This window comes from Mesoplodon densirostris, chromosome X, assembly GCF_025265405.1.
Source record: "Mesoplodon densirostris isolate mMesDen1 chromosome X, mMesDen1 primary haplotype, whole genome shotgun sequence".
Lineage (NCBI taxonomy): Eukaryota > Metazoa > Chordata > Mammalia > Artiodactyla > Ziphiidae > Mesoplodon > Mesoplodon densirostris.
In genome coordinates, this window is record NC_082681.1 from 49,565,827 (window position 1) to 49,592,596 (window position 26,770).

A 26,770-nucleotide genomic window follows, 5' to 3' on the forward strand; every position below is an offset into this window, starting at 1 on the left:
GCTAGAGGTCCTGTATGTAGTGTCAGCCTGCTGGTGGGCAGGGCCAGTTCCACATGGCTGGCTGCCGGGTTTGGGGGTGTCCAAAAGCTAGTGTTGGCCCACTGTTGAGTGGGGCTGGATCCCAGGGCAGTTGGCTGTGGGGACCAAGGTGTCTTGGAACTGGGGTTGGCCTGCTGGTGGGTGGGGCTGTGGCCCAGAGAGTCCTGGAGCTAGTGTGGTATCGCTGGTGGGCACAGCCAGGTTCCTGGGTCTCTGACTGCTGGGCCTCAGAGTCCTGAAGCTAGTGTCAGTTTGTTGGTGTGTGGGGCCAGTTCCTGACATAGCTGGGTATGGGGTCTGGGGTGTCCCAAGGCTGGCTTCATCCCACTGGTGAGTGGGGCCAGATCCAGGAGCAGCTGGTTGAGGGGCCCAATGTGTCCCAGAGCTGGTGCCAGGCTGTTGGTGTATGGGCTGGTTCCTGGTATGCCAGGAGGCAGGGCTGTGGTGGTTTTTGGGCTAGTGTTCCCAGAGGAATATTCCTTTTTACATATTTACAAATATGTACACTAACAGAAGATGTTCTTTAATGTTATTACATTTTTATAAGACTGAATTTCTTCTAAAAGCTTCAAGCTTTTTTTTTTTTTTTGCGGTACGTGGGCCTCTCACTGTTGTGGCCTCTCCCGTTGTGGAGCACAGGCTTTGGACACGCAGGCTCAGCGGCCATGAGTGACGGACCCAGCCACTCTGCGACATGTGGGATCTTCCTGGACCGGGGCACGATCCCGTGCCCCTGCACCGGCAGGCGGAATCTCAACCACTGCGCCACCAGGGAAGCCCAGCTTGAAGTGTTTAAAGATATTCCATATTGAAATTTAATAGTGCTCTTTAAAGAAAATTGTTGCTGATCATAAATGTTGACAATTTTCTTGCTTCTCACCTTTCATATCTTTATGAACTCTGTGTTTTATGTTTACAGAATGGTAATACTTGATAAAATTGTAACTATAAAGAATCCATTCCCTTCTAGTCAAATTATCCTGACACAATAATATCAAGTTACGGTAGTAAAGAAAAAGCTTTGCCAAAAATTTGAGAAAGAAAATAAGATTTAATTATGCTACCATGGATGCCTTTGTGGTTCTTCCTAAACTTACTGCAGGGATGAGAGCTCTAGTGCTTTGTAACTACCCATTCACTAATTCAATGTAGGTATTTCCTGAGTAGAAGTATTTGTTACCTGGAAAGACATAGTAGTTGAAAACCGTTTGAGCTTGAGTACTGTGGGTATTATGCTCATATTGATAATTGTGCTTTCAAATGGGGCCTGAAGGTGACATTTTTGTTTACCTATGCAATATACATTCCTCATCTTCCTAACTGGTCTCAGATTTTCATTAGTGCATTTCCTCCCTCATACAGTCTCACGTTTGGGGGGAATTTGACTGCTAGTTCCAAGGGTGAGACCAGAGTTACTCTAGATCTCACGCAATAATCCTATGTCCCTAGCCACAGTCATTGGTTCAAGATTGGGCCTGAGTCTTTATATCTTTGAGCCACTGGATCAACTAACCTAAAGTCTCCTCTACCTCTGGGCTCTCAGTTATATAAGCAAGTATATTTCCTTATGGTATACACAAAAGTGGATTTTACTTTCTGTTACTTGTAACTTTGTTACTTACTGCTATATCTGTGTTGAAGATATGTTATTAGGTGAATGTAAGTTCAGAATTTGTAATCTTAATACATTTTCTTTTATGGTTTGATAGCAGCCTTCTTTGTTGCAATTGCTTGATGTCTATTTTGCCTGATAGTAATACAAATTAACCACATTCCTTTCAGTTTTACTGATCATTGGTATTTTTTACCATCACTTTATTTTCATCCTTTCTGACAGTCTACTCTACCTGCTTCATAACCTACTGAAACACGTTCATAATGCCTGTATTAGACTGTTCAGACTGCCACACAAAAATACCACAGATAAGTGGCTTAACAACAGAAATTTGTTTCTCACAGTTCTGGAGGCTGGAAGTACAAGATCAAGGTGTGAGCAGGGGTGATTTCTTCTAAGGCCTCTCTCCTTGGCTTGAAGAGGGCCATCTTCTTGCTTCTTTTTCACATGGTTGTCCCTCTGTGTATACACACTTCTGCTGTCTCTCTGTGTGTCCTGAACTCCTCTTCTTGTAAGCACACCAGTCAGATGGGATTAAGGTATCCCCTAACAGCCTTAAATTAACTTAATCACCTTTTAAAGGCCCTATCTCCAAATCCAGACACATTCTGAGGCACTGGTGATTAGGGCTTCAGGATATGAATTTTGGAAGAACACACTTCAGTCAATAACAAAACCTAATGTTAAGATGGCGTTATCATAGAAAACAAGAGAGCAGAGGCAGGAGCAATGATGCGGAGCAGGCAGGAGGATGGCATGTTAGGCTTTCATTTTCCTGTAGCTTCTCCAGTTCCTAAAATCCTCTAATGGCCAATGAATCCCAGGCCTTTGACTGGGAAACTTGCATTGCTACTACCTCAGCCTGGACCTAAAGGGCGGGAACGAGTCATCCACACTAGTTAAGAGCTCACAGCTTAAAATCTAACACTTTCCTATTATCAGTAGATCTGCTGTTTTCTTCCAAGATACTTGACCCTTCTTAACCTCAGCTTATTAATTAGCCACAGAGACAAAATAATTAGTCATACAACTCCAACTGTGAGAATTACGTGAAATTCAGGTCTACTTCTGCACATAATCAGGGCTGTTTGCTGGGTGGAAGGTTTGGAAAGCTGTTTCCTCAGCCATTTATGCACAGCATGTTCAGGCTTATTCTATTCTAACAGCTCTATATTCTAGGTCATGCCACAGCATTGTCTATGAGACATGCAGAAGGGGAAGAGTTGCATCTGTGCACTGGGCTTAGACTTTTTGGGGGCCCAGTTATCTCACCAAATACCTCCCTTACTATTTAGCAACCAGAGCCACTTGCAGTTCTCTATTTCGCCTCCTAATCTTCAGGAAGACAGAGACGTTGTCTGAATTTTTTCATGGTCCTATCTTCCCTTCTTAGCACAGAGCTTGACATGCGCTAGGTGCATGAATGAATGAATAGGTGGGTGAATGATAGTTATATTCCAGACATACATGTTCCTTCTCTGACAGTTAGTAGCCCCTGGCAGGCCAGAGCCTTAGCCTTATAGCTAAGTCCAGTGGTTAGGACTCGGTGCTCTCACTGCAAGGGGCCCAGGTTCGATCCCCGGTTGGGGAATTAGGATCCTGCAAGCCGTGCAGAACAGCGGAAAAAAAAAAAAAAAAGATTGATGCATTCTGTTGAACGTAAATTATAACTCAGTGAAGTAGGTTTTTATTATGTCATTGTATCCCTTCCAGAATCTAGACCTGCATCATGCTCATATGTGGAATCAACCTGTATTTTCAGATTGAACGGTACAGTTGGGTTTTTTGTTTGTTTTCTTGCATGCTTGTTCTTTTGTTTTATTTTGTTTGTTTTTTTTTTTTTTTTTTTTGCCACAGCCAAGAATATTCTCAGGATCTCCTGACTTATACATCCACCCACATGCTCCCCACCCAGATTTTTCATAGGCTCCGCAAACGACATGGTCAAAACAGAACTGTCAGTTTACTGGCATTGCACCGAAGCTGGTCCCCCGTTCATTTCCCCAGCGAAGAAAACCACCCTAACCCAGCTGCCAAAATCCACGTTCCAAGAGACACGCTTACTTCCTCTCTATCCCTTACCACAAACGTGGACTTCATCAACAAGTTCAGTACTTCCAAGATACATGTCATTTCAAACCCCATCTCACCCCTTCCATTGCTACGACTGTGGTCTACGAGACTGTAACCTCTCACTCTCATGTGTGTTGTAGACTCCTAATCTTGTCTCTTGATCTTACAGTTGCTCTAGTTCAGTCTGTCCTCCAAGGAACATTTAGAATGAACTTTAATAAAGTAGATTATAATAATAATTTCCCTTCCTTTCAGAAAGCACCCATCATAATAAGATCAAAAGCCAGAGTCCTTACCATGGCTCACAGGACCTTCTGTTATTGGGCCCCTCCTACCATTCTCATCTCATTTTCTAACGTTGTCCTCCCAATACACACTGGCATACAAGCTGTTCCCTAAAACTGCCAAGCTTGCCCATATCTTAGGGCCTTTTGTCTTGCTCTTCCCTCTGCCTCGAGGGTTCAGCTCCGATATCTTCCCACTGCTGACTGTGTACTTCTTGTTATTTGAATATTAAATCTAAGTTACGCCTTCAGAAAATCCTTCCTTGCCTTCCCCACCCTAGTCATTCTCTGTCACATTTTCCCATATTATTTTCTTAATGGCTTTTAAATCTTGAGTGAATCAACCCTTGTAGAATGTGAGCTCCATGAGAATCATGACCCTGTCTGTCAGGTTCTCTGATTTATTTTCAGTGCCTATTACAGTGCTTCACATATCATTGGTAACCAATAAATATTTGTTGAATGAATGACTGAGTGAGTGAATGGCATAGATTAAGCACGCTAAGTTGTGAGGACTCAGGCATAGTCTGGGACATGGGATTTGGGAGGATGGGAGAGTGAGCTCAGGTGTCTCTGAAGCAGCAGTTTTGTTTGAACCCATGAAAACTGTGGTTGGAAAACTGGGTAGAAAGGACATGATAATTGAGGTAGTGCTTCTAGCTGCCTTGGGTATGAAAGTGTAGCATATGTTCTATACCAATTCTCCTTCTTTCTTAATAAAAGAATCCCACATTTATTTGGTACAGTAATGTTTCCAGTAAAAGAACATATTTATAGCCTGCTTTGCAGGCAAGAATGGTCATATGACCAACTCCTACCTAATGAGGTGATGGCAGAAGTGTTGTATAGTAGTTCCAGGAAGGTAGCTAAAAGGGAGATGAATTTCTCAGACCAAGGTATTTCTCATACCATCTGTTGTGTACTGAACTGTGTCCTACTCAAATTCATATGTTGAAGCTTTAACCACCAGTACCTCAGAATGTGGCTGTGTTTGAGGATAGGGTCTTTAAAGAAGTGCTTAAATTAAAATGAGGCCCTCAGGATAGACACTAATCCTATATGATTGGTTTCCTTATAAGAGGAGTTTAGGACACATAAAGAGATACCAGGGTGTGTATGCACAGAGGGACAACCATGTGAAGAAGGACTAAGAAGGAGGCCATTTGCAAGCCAAGGAGAGAGTCTCAGAAGAAACCAAACCTGTGGACACCTGGATCTTGAACTTCCAACCTTTAAAATGTGAGAAATAAATTTGTGTTGTTTAAGCTACTCAGCCTGTGGTATCTTGTTAGGGCAGCCATAGCAAACTAATACACCATCAGATAAGGTTTTCAATTTTGACAGCTCATTAGAATCAACTGAGGTGAACCTTGAAGATACTGATGACTGGCCTTATCCCTAGAGGCTCTGATTCAGTTAGTTGAATCTGAGCATTACAGGGGATCCTAATGGATATCCAGAGTTGAAAACCACAAGTCTCGGAGAATAGTTTTTTGCACTCCATTGAGCAGGCTGAGAGTGATGAATCTAGCATCATTTAGAAGGCATCCCCCCATATCTCCCTCCTTCCACTGTTCTTCCTCTCCCCCATGTCCCCCTTCTTTTTCTGCCCTATCCAGATCTCCACAGATGGACCCAGAGATGCCCCCACCTCTTAATCCTGTTCCATATCCAAGTTCAGTCCTAATTTGAGGAACATTTAATAGCTTCAGCCCCACTTCTGCCCTCCCTGTCAAGAAAAGTGAGTCTCGAGGGGCCTCACATTCTCTTACTCTGCCTGTTAGCCAGAGCCAGGGCAGCTCTCTAGAGGTAACTTCTTGCCTCTTAATCCAATTATAAAATGGATGAAAGACATGGCCAGAGGGCAAATAGGCTTAGGAAAAGCTATTCAACATCTTTAGCCATCATGCAAATGCAAATTGAAGTACAATGAAATGTTAAACCCACCTATCCGAATGGCTGAAAAAAACAGTGACAAAACCAAATGCAGGCAACACTGGATAAACTGAGTCACTCATACATTGCCAAAGGGAATGCAAAATGGTACAGGCCATCTGGAAAACAATTTGGAAGGTTTTTCCAAATGATACATGCAATTACCATACGATACAGCAGTTGCACTCTGGGCAATTTACCCAGAGCCATGAAAATTTATGTTTACACAAAAACCTTTACATGAAGTTCATCACAGTTTTACTCACAATACTTAAAAAGTGGAAATAGCCCAGATGTCTTTCAATGGGGGAATGGCTAAACAAAGTGTGGTACATTCACACCATGGAATCCTATTCAGCAATAAAAAGGAACAGACGATAGACACACTTTACAACTTGGATGGATCTCAGGAGAGTTATGCTGAGTGAAAGAAATCCATTCCTACAGGTAATGTACTATAGGATTCCATTTCTATGACATTTAGGAAATTATAATAGTGTTTGACAGAGTTTAGGGATGTGGGATCAGGAAGAAGGTGGGTGTGGCTATAACGGCTAACATGAGGGAAACGTGTGGTGATGAAACAGTTTTTGATCTTGTTTGTGGTGATAGTTAGAACACCTGCATAGCTGGTAAAAGTGCATGGAATTATATGTATGAGTATTATGCACAGGCGTTCTAACACACAAATGAGTGCATGTAGAACGGCAAAATCTGTTTTTAAAACTTTGAACTCAAGGCATACCAGAGAGAGATTTGCTTCCTTCATAAAGATATGTATATTCTCATTAGGAGAAAGAATGAAAAACGCATTTCCACAGTGCCTGCCTTAGCCCTAAGGCTGAGCCAGGCCCTGCTACTGAGTCTTGACTTTTAAAGAGCCCTTGAAGTCCCACAATATGCCATATACTTTGGGCAGGTTTTCTCAGTTTCTCCTTGGGATGGCTGTGTGACAAAAGGATCCTGAGTCCCATTTCACAGACAACAAAGCTGAGGCTCATAGAACTGACAGCACCTCTTCAGATAAGTGGCAGGATTCAAATGAAGTTACATCCCTTGCCCTAAGAAGAGGACACAGAGCAGCCTCCCTTTGAGAAAATGGGCTTCCAAGGCTTGAGAAGTGAGCATCTTACACTCCCCTGACATTGTGGCCCCATGGGTACTCACCCAAAAATCCCTCTTGACGATGAAGATGATAGTGCACATATGTGTGCACATACATTCTTCACGTTATAAACATTCATTACATTCAATTTTATAGAAGAACAAAGTAGATTTTACAATTGAATTGACACTGTGTGTATGTGTGTGTGTGTGTTTCTATATGTCCTATGGCTTGTACACTCCACGTCACAATCTTTATCTTCATATCAGACCAGAGCTTGATTCCTATCTCAGATTTAGATATGGCAGAAAAATGGTAGGTACAGAGAAATTGCCACCAGCAAGTGAACAATTCCGGAAAACACTGGCTAAAACCATTAACCCAGAGCCCAAACTTCGTCCTCACTCTCCTTTGCCAAGCTCCCTGGTCAGAGCCTCAGAGCAGCAATCCTGGATCTGGCCAGCAGGTGGCTTCCACCTCCATTTTTCTTTTACAAAGAAAATGAGCGCATGACGCCAAGAATAAGAAGATCTTGGGATGTTTTGTTTACTAAGACACTAATTATGTTTGTGAAATTTATATGTATTACTAGAGCAGTCCCATCTGCTGTTGACCCGAAAAGAACATCGAGTTCATTGAGGTATCTCCTTCCCTCCTAAGTGTAGTTTGAAGTGTCCACACTGCAGATGGGGTGACCCTCCCAGAGAGTAGGGTGTTCACCCTCCAGCCCCACCCACCCCGTAGAGTCTGTCCAGAACTTTTCCCACTCCGTGTCTGTCATACCCTGTCCATGACACTGGACACAGCCGCCAAGACCCCGCTCTGGAGCCCCATTCTCTCTTCCACCTCCCACCAGTCCTGCAAAGCCCTTCAACAGCCGACCATTGCCAACACGCTACTGCCACCTGCTATTTCATCTTCGTATTCAAGACCCGGAGTATATGTTTTTACCCTCTGCTTTTACACCTAACAGGTTTTTCAGACAAAACTAGAAACATTCTATACATAGGTTCATGGGCTGGGTTTTGAGGAAGAGGATGGAATTTTTTTGCTCTTTTAATGAAAGTCTTTGTGGAGAAGTTTGACCATCGAGGTACGAAGGTGCCAACTCGTGACAGTGGACGGAACTGAAGCATGAACATCGCTGAGCCAGAAGGTGGGAGGGAAAGGCCTAAATCCAGAGAGCTTTCTGGAAGTCTGGGTGGAAAAGGGGGACACTCCGGCTACAGGGATACTGAGGTATCTAGACAGAAAGTGCAGCTTCTTTGTATGCTGAATGGAAAGCTCTATGTGATTTCAACAGAAAGACCATTTTTATTTTTTATGTTTTAACAGAAAGAGTTTTTTTAAGGACCTCTGGATAAAGGGTTATACACCTATATAAGCAAATCTGGATCCCTGTCATTTATTTTTTATTTTTTTTTAACATTTTTTTTTTATTTTTTACTTTATAACAAATTTAATCAGTTATACATATACATATGTTCCCATATCCCCTCCCTTTTGCGTCTCCCTCCCACCCTCCCTATCCCACCCCTCCATGCGGTCACAAAGCACCGAGCTGATCTTCCTGTGCTATGCGGCTGCTTCCCACTAGCTATCTACCTTACGTTTGGTAGTGTATATATGCCGCTCTTTCACTTTGTCACAGCTTACCCTTCCCCCTCCCTTATGATCATTGTAACCCACCTTGGCACTTATTGTGACCATATTTCCATGTAAATGAATTTCTGTGATAACATTTTGTTAGTTGACAATAAAATTTCACTTATTTTTTTATATTGACCTGTTGTTGCATCATATGGATGCTCCAGAATTCACTTTTCCAGTACTAGTGATGTAAATATAGTTCCTTTACCACGTTTTCTATTACAAACTATAGTGTGCTTAACATTCTTGTTCATATACATGCAGATATCTTAGTAAGCATTTTTATAAGTTCCTGAAGTGTTCTTTCAAAACAATGAAAAAACTATTTTATTTGAACAAACTCTATTTTATATTTCTAACAATACTATATGAAAATTCCTGTTTCTGCACACTTTAGAAATAATGTGAATCACTGCTTATCTGATATGCAACAAATCCTCTCTCCTTGTCGTCACTATAACTCGTTTTTGCTGCCTGACTAGAATTCCATCCTATGGATGTGACATAGTGGAGTCTCACAACCTCGTGTCATTTGGAATTCAGTGTTCCTTATATTCCCCATTGTCAAGGCTGTGTGGATGGCATTTAACTGTGCTGAAGGGCACAGCTCAGGATTCATGTGGCTATTTGCACATGAGCTGAATGTGTCCTCTTTGAGCACACACTGCACTCTCTGGGGAGAGTCCTAGGATTCAAAACGCAGCCTGGTCGATGCATGAATATATATGGTGTGAGTGTGTCAGTGTATGGGTGCATGTGTGTGTGTGTGCGCACTGACAACCACATTTCCTTCTGTTTCGTTCAGCCCCTTTATGGCCTTGCTTCTCATTCGTTCTCCCTTCCTAAATCCAGGTTCACGAAGGAAGGTAGGGAATTATCAGGATGGCAATCCTTATAACCAACTCCTATCACCATCCTTTACTACGTCCATCCTGCATGTAATTTGCTTGGTATGGTGGTACAAAAGAAGACCAGGGCAACATCATATTTTACTTTTATTTTTAATTTCTTTTATTTTAAACAGCTTTCTTTGGGTAAAATTTACAGGCAATAACGTTCACACATTTTAAGGGTACAGGGTGATGATTTTTAGTAAATGCACGCAACCATCACCATAACTGAATTTTAGGCATTTCTGTAGTTCCCAAAACTTCCATAATGCTTGAAAACACTGAAGCCCCGTACCCATATTTAGTACCAGGCAAGCACTGATTTGTCCCCTGTCTCTATGGATTTGCCTATTTTGAACATTCCCTATAAATTGAATCATATAGTATTTGGTCTTTTATGTTTGACTCTGTTCACTTAGCATAATGGTATCAAGGATTATATATGTTGTACATGTATCAGTGCTTCATTCATTTCATGGCTGAATAATAGTTTGTTGTATAGCTAGACCAAATTTTACTTGTGCATTTATCAACTGATAGGCATTTGAGTTGTTTCCACTTTTTGGCTGTTATGAGTAATGGTACTATGAATATTTTTCCCTGAGTTTTTATGTAGACGTGTTTTTATTTCTCTTCAGTATGTAACTAGAAGTGGAACTGCTGGGCCATACGGCGCCTCAACACGTGAGACAACATTACAATTTCAGATGATTTCATTCCATAATTGGAAATACCTTGAGAAAAAAAAAAGAGAGACAGGTGAGACAGTCTCTAATGAGACGACCCTAATAAACATGCTTATCCTGCTGTAGACCTATTTGTAAAATCCCTTTCAATGATGCAAAAGTATGAGACATGTGGGGGACAATTTCAACTTCATTTGAAAGCCTACTGTCTATAGCACACACTTCCCCATTATCTGACTTGGTCTCCATGGAAGGTGTTTTACCATTCTAGATTTCAGGTAACTGACAGTATCAGTTTGCAATGTAATCCTTGTCTGTAGACAAGCAACTTAATTGTATCCTGGCTAGGGAAACCTCTGTCTCCATTTGACCATGCATTTCAACACTCATGATGTATAAATGTGACAAAAAGGTGGTTGTTGACTTGGGCAAGATCAATTTCAGTGGAGGAGTGGAGGGACGTCCCCATTAGATGAGAGATGAAGACTGAGTTGGAGGGGAGGTCGGGGGATGTGAATTGAGTATCAAGAGTTCATTGTAGATCTTTGGTTGAAGACTGCAGAATATATATGTAAAGAGGTCAGTAACCAGAGATGTGGACAGAGGTCCACAGCATTAAATGATGTTCTATAATCACCATTTATCAGAAACTTGAGCAGCTTGAAATCTTAATGAGAAGGATCTATCTCTTTCTAGATTTAACATCTGAATTTACCACACCAGCCTTCCCACACTTTATTTCCTTGTTTCCTTCCATTCAGGAGAAGCCTAAAACTTACTGAAGGGCTAGTGCAGAGTTTCTTCGTAATGTCTGTTAAACATAAGAACAGATGAATAGGTGGATGCACGATGTGTCAAAGATGTGCTTAGAATTTAAGGATTTTTATCCCTGAGTGTGGAGCTCCTCGTGCAGATGACTGAACCCATGGTGGTGGATGGCTGAGAGGATGCAGCTTCTCAGGACTCTGCAACTGACAGCTGCAAGATGGGAGCCCTCAACTTCAGTGTTCAGAAGCACATTTAGGCAGACTGCCACACCTTATGTCCTGGAGGGATCCATCCCTGACCTGAGCAGGTGAGTTCACAGACAGGCTTGCCTTGCATCTGGGGGAACGAGACTATTGTCTGCTCAGAAGCTTGCTGTGGTCCAACTCTTGTGCCATTTCTAAAGACTCCAGAACGAGCAGATCCAGCTCCTCTCTAAACTTGAACTCAACATATATCACAAAGAGATATTCTCAGTCTCTTTCTAGGGTTACACGTTGTCCTTAGGAGCCCCCAGAGGACACACACACACACACACACACACACACACACACACACGCACACACAGCCTAGAGCCTTCATGCAGGCAGTAGCCCTAGGAGAACTTGCTGGCTTATAAGGCCGTCACACATGGTTTGTTAGGTTGCAGAGGTCACTGGAACTTTTTGCGTTAATAACTAATGCAAATGATGATTAGCAGAATAGTCTGCATACTAGGGATACTTTTAAATAACCTTACTATCCAATTAAATCTGATGACAATAAGAGAATTTCTATGTTCCTGTTTTTCAAGTGTAACAATAAACTACTGAGAATTTCCAGTGTGGGTGTGCCTGTGGGGTCTCCTACAAAGTCTGATATTGCTGGTGGGGATTTCACTTAGTACGACTTTTTCACAGGTTGATTTATCAATATGCATTAATGAATCCAGGAAGTTTTGACCTTCTTGCATTTGGAGCCTGTTCCTTCAATTATTCATCCTCAGCATAACACCTGTCCCTCTATTATACTGTGCGTATTCCTTATGTTGTCTGGGAATTCACTTTCAAACACTAATGAACTAATCACATTCAGTTGTCTCCACAGAATAGGAAAATGAAGTACAACTTGCATAAATACAAGCAGGACTATCAGCCTGGCATCGGAAGTGAAGATAGATTTCAGAAGTGACACAGGTCAGCAGGAAAGCAAGACTTATTTGAATACGGTGTCATGTGCGGCTGAGCATCATGCAGCCTGCACTTGGACATACAGGGTGTCAGTCTCTGCTTTTCCTCTTAAGAGAAGGATGACCCCCAGCCAAGTAGCGTAACCTCTGTACATTACTGTTTCTCCAGCTACAACATGATGTAAAGAGATGTTATTCTCTGCCTTCCAGGAATGTTGTGGAAAATGCATGAGAGAGAAAAATGCATGCATTCACAATAGATAAGCCCCTATGATTTTCTGGGTCAGAGGTCCTGCCCTAATATATAACTTTTCAGTTCCAACCATCCAAAGACTATTCACAAATGGCCGTTCAAGTACAAAGTAATGCAAGGACTTAAGCCTATTGAATTCATTCAACACAGAGTATGATAATATCTGAAGTGTAGATTGGAAAGTAATTACGTAGAAATAATAGCTTCTTCCATCCCATCTAAGGTCTCAAAAGTGCTTTCCCAGATGGTATCTCATTAGCATCTACATCTGAGAGGTTTTATCCAAAAAAATGGCCAGCATGGGGGAAACGATTTAGCCAAGAACCTATGATGTGCCTGAACCCCAGTGATTTACTGTAGTGTTCTTCTGCAAAGCCCATTCTTGCTGGGTTACAGTACATGTTATTCTTTTTTTATTATTATTGAAGTATAGTTGATTTACAATGTTGTTTCAATTTCTGCTGTACAGCAAAGTGATTCAGTTACACATATATATTCCTTTGGACTTTCTTTTCCATTATGGTTTATTAGAGGATATTGAATATAGTTTCCTGTGCTATACAGTAGGTCCTTGTCGTTTATCCATTCTATGTATAATACTTTACATCGGATAATTCCAATCTCCCAATTCATCCCTTCACCACCCCATCTCCCCCTTGGCAACCACAAGTGTGTTCTCTGTCTGTGTGTCTGTTTCTGTTTCATAGATAAGTTCGTTTGAGTACACATGCTATTCTTAAGAAATTAACATAATTATTAAAAGTGGAATGGGAAAGGATATGAAATAATGTGAAATGGACCAATGGTTTTCTTTCACACACCCACTGGAAATGCTGGAGTCAGGTTTCCTTTCTCCTAAATTATCTGAGAAATGATTCCAGCACAGAGGAATGACAGTGAAGCGAATACGTAATGATAACTTATACATTTCCCTTCCATTTAATATTTCCACATTACTGTCTTATAATCATGTGGTTTGGATTGTATCAAGGGAATCTCCTTTAAAGTACAGTCAGGTATGAAATAAGACTATTCATCCCTATTCAGTACTATATGTATCATCTGCCCGATTGACCTTTTGCTCCTCACAGTAATTGTCTAATATGGATAGAATTGTTTCCGTTTTACAAGTGAGGAAAGGCAAATTCAGAGATACTGTGATGCAGCTATTATAAAATTTCCCAACTGCTTTTCACATCCCTTTTTTTTTTTGCAGCCTCTAATGATCGTTGCCTAGAGCTACATTTCATAAAAGGTTGCAAAAGCATGATGTACACATTCTTTAATTGCTTCTGCATGTATCGGCGGAAATTCTTTTATAAAAGAATTCTTCCCTCAACAACTATGTGTAGGTATAACATGCACAGGAAAGGCAAGGTGTATATACAGTTCATTGGCAATATTTCCACTTTCAAACATTAGGTGTTTCCCTAGGACTCTCAAAGGTGAGCACTGAGTTGGTTTTGTTGGCTTTTTTTTTAGAGTTGTCATAGATATCTCCATATTTGACGTGTTTTAGTGCATGATAGTCATTAATGTTTGTTCTATCTTTGGCCAATGGGAGGCCCTGAGGTTATGAGCCTTTTTTTTTTTTTTTTTTTCCGGTACGCGGGCCTCTCACTGTTGTGGCCTCTCCCGTTGCGGAGCACAGGCTCCAGACGCGCAGGATCAGCGGCCATGGCTCAGGGGCCCAGCCGCTCCGCGGCATGTGGGATCTTCCAGGACCGGGGCAGGAACCCGTGTCCCCTGCATCGGCAGGCGGACTCTCAACCACTGTTCCACCAGGGTAGCCCCAGAAGCAATTTCTTATTGAGCCCAAGGAAGAAGAATTAGCACAGAAGAGCAAAGAATAGGCACAGTTCAGCTAGACAGAAGTCATCAAACATATGTCCAGTTCCAGAGCCATCCACTGACCACAGGACCTGGGTTGAATCTCTTCCCCTGTGTCGGCCTGAGTCCTAACATAGAAGTACACTCGATATAGAAACAGGGGTTAGGGGTGGGGCGTTTTTGGTCAGAAGACCAGGATTTGATACTGGGAACCATTACTGTCTGGTTGACTTACCTCGAGCAAGTAATTTATCTAATATGTGTGCTATACTTGTTGCTATCTTTTATTACTATTGTGGGTTTATTCTTTCAGTTTTATGAGTATTATTATTTTCCCTACCACCCAGCCAAGTGTGAATGGTAGGAGTGGTGATTAGCACAAAGTTAGGGACGAACCCAACTGAGGGTGGAGAATAGAGGAAGTGAAGACAGAGAATGGAGGTGAAGTAAGCAGACAAGGCCTGGGCTCTCTCTGGGTGCCAGGCCCTGGTCCCACCCTTTCATGACCCAGGGAAGCTTCTTACCCAACAGCACTCCTGCTTCTCAGCTGCAGACAGTGGTGACCTGGGGGCTGCCAGGGAACTGCCCAGATGAAGGACTATATAGCCTTATTAGCTCCCTCCACACCGAAGACCACCAGAGCTGCCTCTCCATTGCCATCTCCCTGCTCTTTGCTTCTGGGTATCGGAAAAGGTACCACGTGGAAACTTCCACACCTGACCCTTGAAGGGCTTTCCTCATACAAAAGATACTCTACCTTCCTCAGTCCTCAAAGGTTGTCCTGCACAACTTACATTCCCACCAACAGTGCAAGAGGGTTATGACCCAGCAATCCCACTACTGGGCATATACCCTGAGAAAACCATAATTCAAAAAGAGTCAGGTACCACAATGTTCATTGCAACACTATTTACAATAGCCAGGACATGGAAGCAACCTAAGTGGCCACTGACACATGAATGGATAAAGAAGACGTGACACATATATACAATGGAATATTTACTCAGCCATAAAAAGAAATGAAATTGAGTTATTTGTAGTGAGGTGGATGGACCTAGAGTCTCTCATACAGAGTGAAGTAAGTCAGAAAGAGAAAAACAAATACCATATGCTAACACATGTATATGGAATGTAAAAACCAAAAACGGTTCTGAAGAACCTAGGGGCAGGACAGGAATAAAGACGCAGATGTAGAGAATGGACTTGAGGACATGGGGAAGGGAAGGGTAAGCTGGGACGAAGTGAGAGAATGGCATGGACTTATATACACTACCAAATGTAAAACAGACAGCTAGTGGGAAGCAGCCGCATAGCACAGGGAGATCAGCTCGGTGCTTGGTGACCACCTAGAGGGGTGGGATAGGCAGGGTGGGAGGGAGACGCAAGAGGGAGGCGATATGGGGATAAAAATACACATATACCGCATTCACCTTGTTATACAGCAGAAACTAACACAACGATGTAAAGCAATTATACTCCAATATAGATGTTAAAAAAATAATTGTCCTGCACACTAAGGAATGCGGATTCTGAGGTAAAGAAGGAAGTGCCTGCCTCTCAGAGGTATGTCATCTCCACGTTTTTACCTGACATATTGTACTTTTATCACTAATGACTTTATACATTTCCTATACACAGCCCATCGATACGCACACACAAACACACACACACACGGAGATATGCTGTCAATTCCATTTGGTTCTACTTTATCTCCCCCATGAAACTGAGCACAATGAATGCTTTTCCAAGTTAATGAAAGCATGTGCACATGTATGTGTACTATCCTATTCCTCAATAGGGGTTTTGAGGGAGTACCCCTTGGGCCTGTTATATCAGGGGGGAACAAATTGACCATTTCCCCAGCCCTAGAAGCCCATTGTCTAAAAGGGAGGCTGCTCCACTGTCCTCTAGAGAGGGTGAGGGATGGAACCTCATTCCCAAACTCCCACTTACCTGGATAGGTGACAGAAGCTATATGAGGAGGAGCTTTGTCATGTGTGAAATGGGACTCATCTTTAACACAGAGCTGTCCTGAGGGGTGAATGAGAAAACCTGGGGCTAAGGCAGGCATTGTGGAAAGGTGTTTCTCATTGTTTCTCCTAATGAGAACATAGATATCTTTATGAAGGTGCAAATCTCTCTCTGGTACGCCTTGAGTTCAAAGTTTTAAAGACAGAAGGATCTCTAGCTTCTTGGGAGACTCAGAAGCTCCTAAGAGCTGCCCAACATCGTGCCTCTGAGCAGACCCTAACCCAGTTCCCCATGCTGGGAAGACAGGCTTGCCTTTGATTCACCTGGTGAGCTCAGTGAGAGATGGCACCAGGGCAGCAAGCTGTGGTGTTTGCCCAACTGCTGCTCCTGGACTGCTCCGCCTGTTAATACGTTTATGGGAAAAGTCTAGACCTGTCTCCCATTCAGCAGTGCAGGGGTCCTCAGATCACGTGTCATCCAGCCACGTCACACCACAGTTTCAACCATCCGCTGCCTCCCTGTGAGACCAAAACCTAAAAAGTACTACCATTTCATTGAAATACAATTGTCCCTTCTTTCTTTCACTAATAACTAAATATATATCGGGCTTAAAATTTATACTATTCCATTTGAGGTGTCTCATTAGCTCTGTGGTAGAAATAAGATAAGAAGGAAAATTAATATATGGGCAAATTTAAGAGTGGAAAATGAGCTGAGATGGCTCCTTCCCATTAGCTGTTAACTTGCTCAAGCTTCAAGGCACTGAAGATTAAATAATCCCTCTTTGGACCCCTCTTCCCCATTCAGCCACAAGCCCCTCTTTCTCTTTGTCTCTGTCTCTCTATTTCCTTCTCTCTCTCTCTCATGATGAGATCTCATTTTCTGTAGATAAATATAGAAATATATAAACGTGCATAATAAATATGTAAACACCTACATAAGCAAACTTACAGGAAGATATGATGAAGATGAAAACATTCAACGGTTACCTCTGGGTAGTATGTTTTGGGCTAACGATTTTTCCCCCCTCCACATATACTGTGACATATACAGTGGAATGAACCTCATGCACACTCCTGAACACCCAACTCTCTGTTAATACAGAAGCAGCATCCATGAAATTAATAAAAATAATACAAGGCTGCTCAAAATAACTAGGTAGCTTTATATGTACCACGAATGAAATGTTCAGATTAAAAATGACTGAAATAAACAAGGAAAACAAATTACCTTTAAGTTCCCATTAATCCCTCCTCTACTCGTCCCAGCTCCCTCCTATCCCCATGCAAACCCAGCACTCACTTCTGAGACCACTAGAGGTTCATCTCAGATGGCGTGGAGGATGCCTGCATGATGTCCTGCTGCAGCTGGGAGAGGGTGTGCATGGAGCTGGAGGTGGGTGTAGGCACTGGGATGCAGAACACCTCTGGGTCTCACTGGGGTTGGCATCCCTCACAAACAGCTCGTCATTCACGATGCACAGACTGAAGGAAAAATGGGCCCTCAGACAACTGATGGATGGACACCCTCACCCCCAATACTGACTCTGCTCCCAGTGGCACTCAGCAACCAGATTCCTTCCACGTCCCTCCTGTGTCTGTCTCCCAGGTTCCTTGACTGGTACCTCTGCCCCTCCCCACAGAGCCCACATTTGGAGAGACTGTCTACCACCTTCACTCGATTTATAGGTTTATCCCCAACCCATGGGCAATTTCGCATTTACCCTTTACCACAGCCCAAGGGCTGGACGCTCTGATCCCCATTCCCGGAAGAAGACACTGAGTCACACAGAGGTCATGTGACTTGACCAAGGTCACACAGCGACTGAGTGTTGTGTCAAGGAGAGAACCCATAGGCCGATTCCAGAGCCCACGCTCTTCTTAACCAGTAGGCTAGACTGCTCCTGGCATCTCCCTGCTGGCTTTCCACAGTACCGAGTAAACCTAAGGTCTGCACCACCACATTCCCATGCCCCTGAGCCCAGGCGGGGATGGGTATTCCCGCCCACAACAGGGCTCTCACCTGCAGTATCTGGCACGGGTAGCGATGAAAGTCCGGGTGAAGGCACGCACACAGCCCTGACAACTTCCTTCAACAGCAAACAAACAACAATCCCCCTTAGTGTAGCACATGCTGTACATGCTCACACGGCGGTCCCCAGTCAGGGTGTGACTGGACACTCATGCTAAGAGAGCAGTTGTTCACAGGGGCCAGGGTGTCTGGAATGGGGAGGGCAGCTGTAGGAGCAGTCTGCGCCCAGTGACATGGCCGCTGACAACCACTACACAAGTTCACGGGTGCATTCTTCGCAGCTCCCCAAGAGGTGGATACTACTACCGCATTGTGCAAATGAGGATACTGAGAGGTTTAGTCATGGCCCATGTTCTCAGAGTAAGTATCCGGGTAGACAGCCACCAAACTCCACAGCCTATGTCCCCAACGCCCAGGGTATGCAGGGCAGACAGGCATGGACACAGCTCAGACCTGGATAGTCAGTGGGAAGACTGAGGGCTGGAGAACACAGTGGGGAAGGGGAGGGGAGGGGAGGGGAGGGGAGGGGAGGGGAGGTGGGGGAGGGCAGGTGGGGAGGGAAGGGGGGAGTGGAGCGAAGGGAAGGGAAGGGAAAGGAATGGGTCCAGGAAGCTGGGTGGGTCTGGGAGTGAGCCTGGCCAGGGGGAGGCAACAATGAGACATCAGGGGTGGGGGTCTACACACACTTGCCTTCCTTGAACACCCCGCTGATGGAGAAGCAGAGCATCGTTTCCTGAAAGGGAAGAGCCCAGGTGCCCAGTCACCACCTCCACCTCCTACCCACCCGTGGCTTCCTGGGCCCGCCCAAGGGAGGAAGCAGGCGCTCACCATCTGGAACTAAATGTCCACTACGAAGGAGCTGAAGTCATGCTGAGTCTTGGGCAACCCACAGAGGGTGTGCACAATGACACGTTTTGTGTGCTTCAGCAGCTGAACCCGCAGGTCTGTGAGGGGAGGGCAAGCGAGCGAAGGTCAGGGGCTGCCACGCCCTGGGCCCTATGATTGACCCCTTCACCGCCCTTTCCCACCCAGTCTTCCCATCGCACACTCACGGGGGTCCTTGAGCTTCTTCATATTCCTGCTGTCCTTGAAGTACTCACACAAGCTGCTTCTAGGAGACAAAGAGCAACAGTGGGTGGTGCGTATTTGCAGGAGCTGGCCTGTGTCTGCTGGGGAGCCACACGGCCCAGGAGCAGAGCCTGTGCTGTGATACTCACGGGGCTGGGTCCTCGGGGTGGAAGGGAATGGTCAGGGAGAAGCAGGCATCCTCGTGATAAGCACCCGTGAGACGCTGTCGGTCTCCATAGTCATGGATCAAGTAGTACCTAAGGGAGGGAAATGAAGACAGTCTATCTCTGTGGTCTGGACCTCAAATGAGACTTGAAAACTCCCCTGAGCAGACCTGTGCTTAGGTGGCCGCACCTCTCCTAGCCCTCCACCCCTTGCTCCGCTTGTCAGAGGTACTTACTGCTGTAGGAATTGCAGGACTAGGCTCTTCAGCTCATCAGATCCAAGGAAGATGTGCTGGAATCAAATGGCACTTGAGACTATGCAGTAGATAAAGCCTCCCTGCAACACCCCAAATGTTGTTTGATCCACTTCCTCACCTTGCAGGGCTTTACTATGTAGGGAGTGTCAACGTCAAGGGTAACTGGCGACTGTAACTACTGGCCATCCTGGAGAAGGGAAGAGGAAGTCAGGAGTGGAGACCAGGGGAGTGGCCCTGGATGATCCGGGAAAAGGATGGGCCCAGGAGGGTGAGGGTCAGAGGTCAGGTGCGAAAGGGCCCTGGATATTCCATGGGAAAGCTTACAGTGGATGTCTTCATCATGAGGTCCTGGAAGTCTCTAGTGTTATATTCAACTTGTGTGTGTGTGTGTGTGTATTTATGGGTATTTTTCCAGCAAGTATATCCATGTCATTTTCAGGAGTCCATGTCCCCCAAAACGGTTAAGGTTCTGATGCTAATATGCGATCTAGGCAAGACCCAAACGGCTTGAGGGCAGGTGCAGAGGCCACCAACATTCGTAAGAGACAATGATTTACGTAGGCACTTACCAGGCGTAACAACTTCGGGAAACATTCTCTGATGGCCCTGTCCAAAACCAAAAATAGAGAAGAGGTGGTTGATAGTTCAAGGGTGCAATGCTTCCTTTCAGTTAACACAATAATACCACAAAGAGAGATCAGTGTGTTCTGGCCAATCCAGCAGCACCCCTTGCCCAGCTCTGCTTCTGATTTTAAGGGTTTTCGGTCCACTTGCCTGTTGAGCACTGAGTATCTGTCATCTTACTGTCTGAAAGGCACTGTCTCCTCATCTCTCTCAGTACCTTCACTTAATATTCCTTCCCTCCCTCCCTCTGCTTCGCCTTGGTAGCTCCCACCCAGACTACTCGGACTCCCTTCTCCAGTGCCACAGGGACCAGCATTTCAAACCCATGCTGCAGGGCTTGCTTCTCCTCCCTTCCTTCCTCCAGGGCCCCACTGAAGGCTGTGGGGAGAAGAGGGCATGGAGTGGGAGCCCGGGGCCCTGCCACCTCACCGGGAGTCCAGCACTCTGGCAAGACCCGGACACCCCCCCGGGATGGCCCAGGATGCTGGGCTAGGGAGGTGAGTGAGGTGGGGCTCAGGAGGCAGGGAGGGAGATGGAGGGGATGAGGACAGAAAGGGAGTGAAGGTAGGAGGGGAGAGATGAGAGAGACATAGGGGCCCAGAGACAAGGGAGAGAGAGAAAACAAAGGGAAGGGAAAGAAGCTCTCCCGTGGTGGGGGTCAGGGAAGAAGAGAGAAGAAAGGGGAAACGGCACACCCATTGCGGCTCTTCACCTGCCCCAGAATCGCCCAGACACACCAGCTAGGAATGGAAAATATGCACATGTTGAACTGGGGGCTCATTGTATGCTGGTTGAAACTTTGTCACCTGTGTGAGCTCAGCCAGACTTGGGCATGGGAAACAGAGCAGCCATGGGGGCAGATCTTCCCAAGAAGGAGAAAAGGGTCAGGTCCAAGCTCAGCATGGGGCTGAGGATCCCTGGCCCCCTCTGATGACCACCGTCTTCTCTCCCGATGATCCCTGCACCTGTCTGAGTTGGTCCTTTATCTGAGGAATCATACCTGTCTCAGGCTGCCCAGGGCTCCTGTGAAGGACCAGGCGGGATGCTGTGACATGCACAGGGAGGGATGGCAAGTGCCCCTGAGAGGCCTGTCCTTCTGTCTCCTCTACCACCTCTGCCCTGTGCCATCCACTCCTGCCTCAGGAAGCCCTCTGATCACTGGCGGGGACCCACGTCTGGCCCCCTGACTCAAAGAGCCCTGCTTTTTCCCAAGCTGGACCCCAAGGAGGGTCCAATTCCTGGCACTGGGCCAGCAGAATGGATGTCATGACAGCAGCCACCCACGGCCTCAGCCCTCAGCATGGCGCAGGAAAGCCCCCATGTCAACCTGGGAGAGGAGGGTGGACCGCTTTGGAGGCAGGGGAAGAGGGCCCCTCTCAGAACGGGGGAGGCACACCCCAGCTCAGCACAAAGAAGGAAGGCTTCGCTCAGCAAGAAGCCCGGGACTGGAGGACCCTTCTCAGTCCAGGGCGCCAGCATCTGGATCAAGGCTGGTCGCTCCTGGTCCTGGTGAGGAGGAGAAGCCCTGCTTCCTGGGGCACACTCTTGGGAGGCCTTGGTGCAATATAGCTGGGCGCAGAGAGCTGGAAACAGACCCCAGAGCGCCTGCAGAGGTGAGCAGGTCAGGGGAAGGAAACTCCTCACTGGTGATAGGCACAGAGAGAGCAGAAGGTGGGGCCTGTGATCCTCCCAGAAGACCAGGGCGGCCACCTGCGGCATAGGGGCACTGTCACAGATAGTCTAGGCTCCCATGGGTGAAGGTCACCAAGAAGGGTGACAGGGTGTTCACACTGACCTTACATAGGTGGACTGGCCTGCGAAGGTGCTACACAATGGGTTCCCTTGCAGCCACAGCTCTTCAAGCTTCAGCCCTTGCATCTTGCTCAACTCCCACACAGACTTCAGCTGAGAAATATGGGGTGAAAGTGGGAAATGGAATCCCATGAAAGGGGACATCCAAATCCCTGCACCCCCAGACCCCTCCCTCCCCCACAGGTCCCTTCACCTGCCTCCTGTCATCACTCTGATGGCCACTAACAGGCCCCCTCTGCTCTCAACCCAAGTTTGACCTGGCTCCCTCTTCTCACCTCATTTTCAGACAGGTTCATGGTTTTGACCATAGGGGCCACCTGTATAATGTCAGACAGGCCATCCAGCTGGTACAGCTTGTTGCTGCTCAAGTTCAAGGACAACAGCTTTGGGGCAAGAAGAGGTAGAGTGAAGGTTACTATCGAGGACCTTGGAGACAAATCTGCCCTGCACCCCAGCTCTTGCACCCCCTACCCTAATACCAGCACTGGGCCTACAGCCTCACCTCAGGGAAATTCTTTTCGATGACATGCAGGGTGGCAGCCATGCAGCTTCTTCGGTTCAGAATTATATCAATATCACGGCCTACCAAGTCTTCAGGAAGGAGAGGGGAGGGAATCAGATGGCTGAGTGGGGTCTGGGGCCAGCACCAGCCCCTCCCCACGTTACCATCCGTAAGTCACCCTCCAGGAAGACCCCTCTTCCCTCGCCTGCCCTAGAATTACTGCTGTCAGCCATACCTGGGTCAAAGCGGAGCCTCTGGAGGTCAAGAGCTTGCTTGAAGATATTATATCGTTTGCTCAATGTCAGCTGCAGAGTGAGAGATGGAGACAGCTGCTCTGAGGCTGTGGTGATGGCAGGGAAATCAGGGGTGAGGGGGACGGGGGACTGGAGGAAGGAGAGGTGGGTCTGAGCGTTGGCACACAACACGTCTTGAATCTGCATTACCTTTAGCTGCTCCATTTCTTCTGGCTGCAACTTATCCCGCACAGAGTAGGGAACAGGGGAGGGGCCAACAAAGACAGGTATCTGCAGGAAGAAGACGTGGGCTAAGCACCAGGAACTCTAGTTCCAAAGAAGACAACCAGCCCCTGGCCTGTCCTCCTTCCTCAGGATGAGGTACACGTAACGCCCTCGACACACACCTTTCGTCTCTCCTCGTCACAAATCTTGTAGCTGACATCCATCAATGCACAGGCAGTGCTAGCTTCCTGGACAAAGAACTGAGCCCCACTTTGCAAAAAGTGGAACTACAGGGATTGAATGCAACGGCAATAGTATCAGAAGCCAGCAGACCCTGCTGAACCAGGTCTCCCTCTCTCCCCCTTCCCTGTGCCCACGCGTCTGTCTTCCGCATCCTCTCTTACGTCCACTGGAGTGAAGGGGACACTGCAATGGCTCTGGATTGAGTTCATTAGCCATGTCTTGTCATACTTCATCCCACAAGGAATCTAAGGATGAAAAGAAGGGATGGGAGAGAGGACAGACAGCAGGGAATTTAGGCTGCAGGACGAACCTTTTCCTGTTCTTTTCTGGCCTTCTACTGAGCTTGAAAGGGCTTCTAAAGAAGGGATCACTGGTCCGATTTCTTATGGGTGTGCGTAATATGGATTTCCTAAATACCCTTTCTCTCCAGTCAAACTCTCTTCCTCATAATGAAGGTGACAGAGATGATCTTCCTTTTATAAATTTCCAGGAGATCCTACCCAGTGCAGACATTGCTTGCCCCTCAGACAAGGTCTCCAGAGGCTTGAACCTCCATCTCGCACACTCAGCTTGCCAAACTGAGACCTCCAATGTGGAGTTGCTCCATATCCTTGGCAGTAGTTTCCATCTTTGCTTTGAGACAGGCTCCTCTGTTCTCCTCACAGTCAGCCTGTTCCCTTAACATTGCTTCTCTGAATCTGACCTTAGATGAACAAGACTGTTAACTCTTGGTAATAAAAGGGACAGATTACAAACTGTCCCCAGTGAAATAAACCAGCATGTCTACATGAGCCCAACACAACTCCCCCTGGCTTTTCTCTCCTGCACATTCCATACATTTTTCAGGATACTCACTGTGACCCTGAACCAGCTCCCTGGGGTTCCATCATGTGTGTTCTCCCCCATTTCTCTCTCCACAGGTGTTCTCTTTCTCCACACACTCTTATCCCTGTGGCCTTCACTGTGCCATCTCACTCTCCTCATGTTGTCTCGGATGGTACCGGGAGAGCTGCAGGGGGGATGTGGAGAGAAGGAGGGTGAGGGGCCATAAGTGCTAAGGAAGTCTTCTGTACACCCTCGTCTCTTTGACACCAGCACTACACTTAGCTTTGCTCAACCATTATTTCACTTCGAGCAAGCTTCTGTTTTGCAGTGAGAGAAGAAAAACAAGTCCACGGAGACTAAGAGAGGTGCATAGTCCCAGGGGCTGCTGTGTACAAACCCTGCTGCCTGACCACTTACTGTCTTACTTCGGGGTCTTCCGGGACATCCCTCTTCACCACGTTTCCAGCATCCTCCTGGAGGTGTGAGGGCTGAGGCTCACACCCATCGTGTTCGTAATGAGGGCTCCTCTCGCCAGAATTACCGGGGAAAGAACTCCAACCTTTCTTTCTTCCTTGAGGTGGTCTACCACCATCACTGTATTCTGAAAAGAGGAACAAAAATACAAGTTTGCAGACACATCTGTGGTCCACTTACCACATACCATGTCTTAGGCTAACAGCATGGTAGGGCAGGCAAAGTGCCAACCTGGCCTAAGGGACCAATCCCACAAACCTCAGAAAGGACACTCTTCTGCCTGTCCAGAGAGGACAGCCTTATCCGACAGATGACACTATCAGGGGAAGAATCGAGGAGGAGCAGGATGAGGAAGAGGAGGACAAGGAGGAGAAAGAGGGAGGAGAAGGAGGAGGGAGGAGAGGACAACTGCGGTGAAACTTTTAAAACAGTGGAGCTGGACTGATAAAGAACCGCGGTGTATGCGTCCATGGGTTAGACTGGACAGCAGTCATATATATACCAGGAAGGCACCCGAATCTTGCCTTCTCTCAGGACTTTCCAGCAACCACACCAATACCTCTCTTGTGCTTGACAAATCCAATGAGCCACCAAACCGATTCCACTAACAACCAGCAAGCTGGCTGGACTTACTTTGCCAGTGCACTAGGAGCTTTAATCTCAGGTGGCACAGAGGTAACAACCTCCTGAACTGTCTCCCTTCCTCCAGCCTTGCCCTGAACAATAGGCTGTTTGAAAGAGCCAGAGTGATCTCTCTCTTGGGCCAGCCTGAAATGCCTTTCAGCTCAGCAGGCAACTCTTCCTCACTTCAGCTCTTCTATAACAAGGGTGTGAATGATAACCTGGAATGATGTGTCAACCACCATTTCCAAGTGTTTAGGGATCCGTCTATTTGCTTTGTATTACTGGTTTCTAATTTAATTCCATCATGGCCAGGGAGCACACTCTGGGAGATCTCAAGGCTTCTTATTTTTTTAAATAATTTTCTTTCTTTATTTATGGCTGCATTGGGATTTTGTTGCTGCACACGGGCTTTCTCTAATTGCGGCTAGCGGGGGCTACTCTTCGTTGTGGTGCATGGACATCTCATTGCAATGGCTTCTCTTGAGCTCTGGGCGCGCGGGCTTCAGTAATTGTGGCACGTGGGCTCAGTAGTTGTGTCTCGAGGGCTCTAGAGCACAGGCTCAGTAGTTGAGGCGCATGGGCTTAGCTGCTCGGCGGCATGTGGGGTCTTCCTCACCAGGGCTCGAACCAGTGTCCCCTGCACTGGCAGGCGGATTCTTAACCACTGCACCACCAGGGAAGTCCCTCAATTATGTTTGAATTTACTGACAATTGTCTGATGGTCAAGGAGATGGTCTAACTTGGTGAATGTTACAGAGACCCCCGGGGAAAAACCTGTACTCTGCTGTTGGTGGGCGGACTGTTCTATTTATGTCATGTAGATCTCCTTAGTTTACTGTGTTATTCAGGTCTTCTATATCCTTGCTGATTTTCTCTCTAGCAATTCTGTCACTTGCTAAGAGGGAGGTGGGTGTCAAAGGCCCCCACTATAATTAAAGATCTGGTTCTTTCTCCTTTCAGCTCCACCAGCTTCTGCTTCGTGTACTTTGAGGCTCTGTTGTTTGGTGAGTTCGCATTTAGGATCTTTATGTCTCCCGGGTGTCCTGATCCTTTCATCATTCCGTAAGGCTTTGGCTCTTGTTCATTTTCTTTACTCTGACATCTACTGTACTGCATACTGAAGCTACAGGCACGCTTAGAATGTGTCCTGGGTACACTTCACCTTGTATTCACTCCCAGAAGTTGTGTTGCTGTTCACCCCTCCGCCCACAAATTCTCCCCTCCAACATGTCTAATTCACCATGGAAAAAGATTTGGAAGTTTTTCGGCCCCTGCAGAAATAAGGTCGTGTCAATTCTCTTCCCCATAGGTGGATTCACTAAGGGTATTTTATTTTTAACACATTCCACTGAAACAGTGAATCAGGAGATAATCATACTAGTGGCTTGTGGGGAGGGAGGATTATGGTAATTACACTGTTAGAA

The 26,770-nt window shown here is 46.0% G+C and overlaps 1 pseudogene; it reads right to left on the minus strand.

Moving 5' to 3' along the window:
- The window catches only part of LOC132481940 (nuclear RNA export factor 2-like), a 39,532-nt pseudogene extending 15,110 nt beyond the window's left edge, over window positions 1-24,422 (minus strand).
- Window positions 24,423-26,770: the final 2,348 nt, after the last annotated feature.